Raw genomic sequence first — 6,422 nt, forward strand, 5'->3', positions numbered from 1 at the left:
GTTTAATAACTATTTATTGCTTGAATTTATTAATATATGCACCATCCAGTTCTTTTAATATGGTCAAGGTTTAAGTTGATTAAAATTTAACAGATAGCTAACCAAATATCTTACCATGTAAAGATTAATTTTGTAACTACTTATTATTTTATGATCTGTAAATTCCAATTGATCATATGCTAGGTAGATATAAAGTTAAAAATAAAAATAACATAATTAGCCCAATTTTAACTCAATAAAATATTATCTATGATAAGAAAAAATAGGAACCAAAGCTTTAAGTAAAGAATCAAATGTGAGAAATATAAAGAAAATATAATATCTGTCTTTTCTTTCACTTTTTCAAGCAAACTAAATACTAGCTGCTCATTGTAATAACAGTTCCCTTTTCCCTTTTTAAATAAAAATATCAAACAAGCAAAATAACATAATGGAATGAATGATAAACTGAACACTATTTTAACCACCGTTAATATTTATCAACCGTCAATGTGTTTTTGTTTTGTTTTGTTTTTTGAGACGGTGTCTCACTGTGTCACCCAGGCAGAAGTGCAGTTGTACACTCATGGTTCACTGCAGCCTCTGCCTCCTGGGCTCAAGAGATTCTTCTGACTCAGCCTTCTGAGTAACTGGGATCACAGGCATGTGCCACCATGCCTGGCTAATTTTTGCATTTTTGTAGCGATGGGGTTTCGCCATGTTGGACAGGCTGGTCTCAAACTTCTGACCTCAGGTGATCCGCCCTCCTTGGCCTCTCAAAATGTTGGGATTACAGGTGTGAGCCACCCCCCTCCACCGCATGGCCACAAATGTTGGTTTTTAAATATTTGCCTCAAATATTATCTGAAACAGTTAACAATTACAGTTATAGTTGAGATACATCATAAAAACCTCTATAGATTCCTTTTCTTCCCATCCTAACCAGAGGTAACCATTTTTTTAGAAAGCCTTCCCTTCTACTTTTAAATATGTTTTTATTTCATATATTAATAATACTAAAGATATTAATATAATTTTTTATTTTCTTTATATTATCAATTAGATGCATCATGCACAAATATATATCTCTACTTTAAGATCACTTAAGTTGCTTCCAAATTTCAGCTACTCTTCATATATAAGAGCACACATCTCAGAGTTTCTCCCTTCTAGGTTGAGAATATAACTGAAATTGAAATTGTTGAGTCATAACAACAACACAGAGGAGATATTGTGTTCTGCTGTGCGGGTTCTCTACTGCACAATTTTGCATCATTATTGTCTACGTGAAGGGCACTGCTCTGCGACGTGAATGAAATTCACAATCCTCTTTGTTCAGAGTTTCTAGATTGCAAATTTTCCTTTCAAAATGGTTTCAAGTAAATATGCCTGCAGCAGCTGTATGAGCTTTCACTCCCTGTGCCTTCCCCTACTCCTAATATTGACTCCTGATGAGAAAACAGTTCCACCATTCTAAAGGTTATACAATGTTACGTGATTTATTCAGTGTATTTAATTCATAACTAGTGAATTAAATATATTTTTATGTATTTGTATTCAGATTTTTCTCCTCTGAAAGTTTCTATTCCTATCATTTCCTCTATTTCAATTAAGTTTAATATAAAAATGAAATTTTTGAGGGAATCTATATATTTCAGATAGAAATAGCTTGATAGGAACGGTTTGAATCATCCTTAATGTAATTTTCTTATAAAATGAATATAAGAAATTTGGGATTGCAAACTAATATTTATGTCAATTTTTCTGTCACAGAATATATAAATCACTTGATGATAGTTATGCCACTGCATTAATCCAATTTTGGCTTGAGTAAACATATGTTTCTTACAAACATTTTATATGATTCTATATTTTCATACATTTAAATAAAAACACATCAACTAGTTCATGTTTAAAAATTATTGTTTGTCCTTTGTGAAGGACTTCCAAATTCTTTATAGACCTGAGGTTTAAAAGATGAAATAAACAATTCTGAAAGAAAGGCAGATGAGGTTGAGAACAAGTCACCTGCATCATTGCCTCTGGGTACTGTAAACTGATGCCCAATTATAAACAAAGGGTATAATATTTTGCAGTATGTTGTAAATGAGAGTTTAAAAGAAAATGGTTATAATGACAAGACCCTGTATTGAGCAAAAAATCTGGTGTAGTGCCTAGCTAGCAGATTTTTCTCAAGAACACTGCAACCTTGCCTGAAAAAATGTCCTTTATTTTTGTTTTCTTTAAATGGACACTTTTAATTTTTTTTTTTCTATTCATAGTCTTTTAACAATGTCTTAATAGTTACCAAAGGTGTCAAAATAATGATTTTCAACTGGATCTCTTTATGCAAATTTTGGATACATTCTTGTCCAGTATTATTCATACAGATATACTCTATCTTCTTTGACTACAAGAAAACAATAGTTGATATATTAAGTCATTAAATATGCAGGTATAAGTTTAGTTTATGAATACTCCATATATTAAGAACTAATAACAGTAGCTAACACTTTGATGCTTCCATTTATGCTAGGCATGTTCTAAGTGCTTCGTATTTTAAATAATTTGATGTTTCTGCAAATCTTATGAGGCAAAGACTATTTTTCCACTATTACTATTACTACAGCCATTTTTCAGATGGGGTTTGTGAGAAATGCAGAGATAACTACTTTGACAAAATAAATAACAGTAGGTTGTAAAGCTGGTATTTAAACCCTGGCAATTTTGCTCCAGAGTTGCTTATTTACCTCTACAGCAGTGCTACTAAATTATATGCAACCTTGACATGTCAACCAATCTTTTCAATTGTATCCCTCATGTTGAAAAATCAGGAATGTAAAAAAATAGTAATATTTTCAACCTAAAACTACATGAAATTGATTTTTTAAAGTTTTATTAACTTACCTGTCAACATATACTTGCTATTTTTCTAAAATATATGCAATTGCCCCATTCATGTATAATTGATTCCTCCCCCTTTCCTCATTTTAAAATTTTCCACATATTTCTAATAAGCTCATTGTCCTCTATATGTTCTCAGAGAGCTAATCTTTTCTTGTGTTAAGTAGTTATCAAAAAAGTATTTAACACCGTTGCCCCTGCCGGTGCGTTTATGTACAAGGCAGTGGTTCTATTGTTATGCTATAAAGTCATGCTGTCAGATGTTTGAATTTGTAGCGAAATTGTTTACCAGCTTAAGAAACTTTTGAGCTGAGATGATGGAGTTCTCTAAATATAGGATTATGTCATGTGAAAACAGAGACAGTTTGACTTCCTCTCTTCCTATTTCAGTACCCTTTATTGCTTTCTCTTGCCTCATTGCCCCGGCCAGAACTTCCAATATTATGTTGAATAAGAGTAAAATGAGAGAGGACATCCTTGTCTTGTGCCAGTTTTCAAGAAAAATGCTTCCAGCTTTTGCCCACTCAAAAATTGTTAATTATAGGTTCAGCAAAATATGTACACATGTACAAATGTACAATATGTAGACGGTAGTCTGAATACTCGTACTCTGAGGATTTAGTAACTTGTGATAGAGTGTAAGTCTGCAATTACTTTTATTTCAAAATGTACAACGTATTTTATTCCACTTTTCATCCATCATGGCAGGTGTAGTATGTTCTCAAACATATGAAACAAAATCTACTGAAGAAATACTGGTATATATTTTTTAAAATAAATTACTGTTTTTTCAAAGTACTCTGTCAAAATGTTGTTGAAAGCATGCGGCTTAAAAAGGTGCATATACAAATGTCTCTGTAGACATTGTTTCTCATTTAGATCAAAATTTTTTTAGATTTCTTTATTATATTGTCCAGGTTTTCTTGCCTTTTACGAAAATGAAGCAATCATTATTAAAGTGTTTACACATTAAGAATATACAATCCGGGCCGGAACCGCCATCTTCCAGTAATTCGCCAAAATGAGGAACACAGAGGGAAAGAGGAGAGGCACCCGATATATGTTCTCTAGGCCTTTTAGAAAACATGGAGTTGTTCCTTTGGCCACGTATATGCGAATCTATAAGAAAAGTGATATCGTAGACATCAAGGGAATGGGTACTGTTCAAAAAGGAATGCCCCGCAAGTGTTACCATGGCAAAACTGGGAGAGTCTACAACCTTACGCAACATGCTGTTGGTATTGTTGTAAACAAACAAGGGCAAGATTCTTGCCAAGAGAATTAATGTGCGTATTGAGCACATTAAGCACTCTAAGAGCTGAGATAGCTTCCTGAAAGGCGTGAAGGAAAATGATCAGAAAAAGAAAGAAGCCAAAGAGAACGGTACCTGGGTTCCACTGAAGCGCCAGCCTGCTCCACCCAGAGAAACACACTTTGTGAGAACCAATGGGAAGGAGCCTGAGCTGCTGGAACCTATTCCCTATGAATTCATGGCATAATAGGTGTTAAAAATAAATAAATAAATAAAAGACCTCTGGGCTGAAAAAAAAAAAAAAAAAAGAATATACAATCCATTAAAAGATGTATTATTCAAGTTTATAACAGTGTTATCTGGTATTCAAGTCGAAATTAGATTCCTTTTTTTTTTGTTTTTTGAGACGGAGTCTGGCTCTGTCGCCCAGACTTGAGTGCGGTGGTCGGATCTGGGCTCACTGCAAGCTCCGCCTCCCGGGTTCACGCCATTCTCCTGCCTCAGCCTCCCGCATAGCTGGGACTACAGGCGCCCGCCACCTCATCCGGCTAGTTTTTTGTATTTTTTTTTAGTAGAAACGGGGTTTCACCGTGTTAGCCAAGATGGTCTCGATCTCCTGACCTCGTGATCCGCCCGTCTCGGCCTCCCAAAGTGCTGGGATTACAGGCTTGAGCCACCGCGCCCGGCTAGATTCTTATAATAATTTGATTTTCAATCTATTTCATGGAATTAAATCTTTAGAGAAAAAATCTCTAGAGATGTAACTTTTTAGACAAAAAAGACATTTTTGATGTTATTTATGATGCTATTACTAATTCAGTTAACATATTCAACATTGAAGATAAAACAATTTGCAATCTATGACAAACAGTAAAAATTTTATAGAGCATTGTGTTTTGGGAAAAACAATAATTTTGCTATATTCTGAAATGTATGGAGTAGAAAGTTTTTGAAACTGGTTATTGTTTACATAATTAATATTGACACTGAAGCAGAAGACCTCTGTTATATACAAAGGGAAGATATGATTGTCAAATTCACAAATTCTAAAACATGTACAGCTAGCGTGACTAAACTAAAACATTACTGAGAATAAGCTAATATTTTATAAAATGAAATACGTGCTTCATCATGGCATGAGATGTTCAATCACTTAACTGCAGACAGCCAGTCTCTGTGGTGGTGAAACTAATCAAAGCAAGCAATTAAGTCATCATTTTTTTTTTTCGGTCTAAACCATGTTACCTTTGCTCCCACTTCCACACTCCTCCACCCAAGACATAAACACATTTTTTACATTGTGAGTATTGATATCAATTTCTTATCCGGACTTATTTTGTGCTTTATGTCATGATTACCCAATCCCTAGATCTGTGACACTGTTTCCTCTTCCCCTGTTTATTCTGTGCTTTCAAAAATGTTTATTTTACACCCAACTATACCCTTTAAACTAGACACAAAGATCTCTCTTTCAATTTCAGACACATTTATAAAACCGCTCAGTCAGCATCTCTACTTCAGAATCTTATGGACCTGGCCCAAATGAACACTTGAGGCTTGTCTTTCAGTAAATAGCAACTTCATTCATCCAGTTAAAAACTTTTGAGTCATTACTAACATGTCTTACTCTTTTAAAAATGACACCCAGTATATCAGAAATTTCTATAAACTCTACTTCAAAATATTTTCCTTAGTCGTTTAATTTTCCATACATCAACTGCTGTCTCCCTGTTCCAAGACATTATCATTTCTCACATAGATTAACTCAGCAGGATCCCTTCAAATTTTCACCTTACAAAGATATATCCTCCCATGGTATGTCAGGCTTTAACCATGGAATACCCTGCTTCGTCTAGCCTCACATGCTACTATTTTCTCTCATTCTTACTTTTCTGTAACTATAATTGCCTACTTCCTTATGCAAACATGTAATGCATAGTTAAGCCTCAGGGCCTTTATTGTCAAGGTATTTCCTCTTTATGAGAGCTTCTTTCCCTGGATACTTACAGTGCTCATCTCTTCATATTCTTCAGGTCTTAACATAAGTGCCACCTCCCAAGAGAGGGCTTTTTTTCCTCTACCTGAAACTATAAATCCTACCTCACATTTCATTATACTTCTACACTTCTGGCTCTATTTTTTCTACATAGAACTTACACAGCTCTCTATAAGTTTACTTATTTTTCTTAATTTTGCTTTTTCCTATTTACTACCATATAAGCTCCATGACGGGCAATTATTTTTGTAATTTTAAAATTTATTCTGGTACTTACCATAAACATTTGTT

At 34.1% G+C, this 6,422-nt stretch overlaps 1 pseudogene; it reads left to right on the plus strand.

Moving 5' to 3' along the window:
• The first annotated feature begins 3,870 nt into the window (after positions 1–3,870).
• LOC693767 (large ribosomal subunit protein eL21 pseudogene) lies at positions 3,871–4,389 on the plus strand (annotated as a pseudogene).
• Positions 4,390–6,422: the final 2,033 nt, after the last annotated feature.

The sequence above is a fragment of the Macaca mulatta genome, chromosome 1, assembly GCF_049350105.2.
Source record: "Macaca mulatta isolate MMU2019108-1 chromosome 1, T2T-MMU8v2.0, whole genome shotgun sequence".
Taxonomy (NCBI): Eukaryota; Metazoa; Chordata; class Mammalia; order Primates; family Cercopithecidae; genus Macaca; species Macaca mulatta.